General features: G+C 49.3%; 1 non-coding gene across 1 annotated transcript; it reads left to right on the plus strand.

The window, feature by feature from the left end:
• The first annotated feature begins 247 nt into the window (after positions 1-247).
• On the plus strand, positions 248-319 carry TRNAW-CCA (transfer RNA tryptophan (anticodon CCA)). The gene has a single exon. It is a non-coding gene; the product is annotated as a tRNA-Trp (tRNA).
• Positions 320-959: the final 640 nt, after the last annotated feature.

The raw sequence follows: 959 nt of genomic DNA on the forward strand, positions 1-959 counted from the left end.
GCTGGAAATCACTGCCCTAATTCAGAATCTCTTCATCAATCTGGAATGCGGGTACCGGAAAGTGGTGTCAGATGAAGCAAGTGTGAGCAGTCTGGTCCTAGGAAGTGAGGGGTCAACCTCAACCAAATCTGCACATTCCAGGTCCGGCTGCTGCCTGGATGTACATACACACACACACACACACACACACACTTACACACAGAGTGGCAGAGATTGTTAATCTTCCCCTAATATGAGATTCCTTGCTTCCCTGGTGGCTCAGAGGTTAAAGCGTCTGCCTCCAATGCGGGAGACCCGGGTTCGATCCCTGGGTTGGGAAGATCCCCTAGAGAAGGAAATGGCAACCCACTCCAGTATTCTTGCTTGGAGAATCCCATGGACTGAGGAGCCTGGTGGGCTGCAGTCCTCGGGGTCACCAAGAGTCGGACACGACTGAGTGACTTTACTTGCTTTCTTCTATAGTGATAGAATTTTTTATTAATAGCTAGGCAATATCTACTCAGACTAAAGACCTCATTTCCCAGTATTCTTTTCAGAGAGGGTGGCCATATGACTATGTTCTATGGATGTACATGGAAGTGCAAGTGCAACTTCCAGGTAGAGCTCAGGTAGGTGGTTTTGTACCACTGACTGAGGTCTCCTGGTGGTATTCAGTTGGTGCATGAGGTGGCTTGGAATGTCCAAGTCAGCGTCACTCACACGTCCAGCATCTTGGCAGGGGCCGCTTTTAGGGAAAGGTCCCTGTGTACAATCTTTTGGAGCACCCATGTGTGACCAGCGTGATAACCTCGGGAGAGCTGGACTTCTTACATGACAGCTCAGGGCTCCAAGAGCAAGGCTTCCAAGGATCCAGACTGACACTCTATGGCCTTTTACAACTGAGCCTTGGAAATCACTTGACATCATTTCTGCTTATGCTATTGGTTAAAGCAGTCACCAGCTCACCCAGAGTCTAGGAG

Source organism: Capricornis sumatraensis, chromosome 8 (genome assembly GCF_032405125.1).
Source record: "Capricornis sumatraensis isolate serow.1 chromosome 8, serow.2, whole genome shotgun sequence".
Taxonomy (NCBI): Eukaryota; Metazoa; Chordata; class Mammalia; order Artiodactyla; family Bovidae; genus Capricornis; species Capricornis sumatraensis.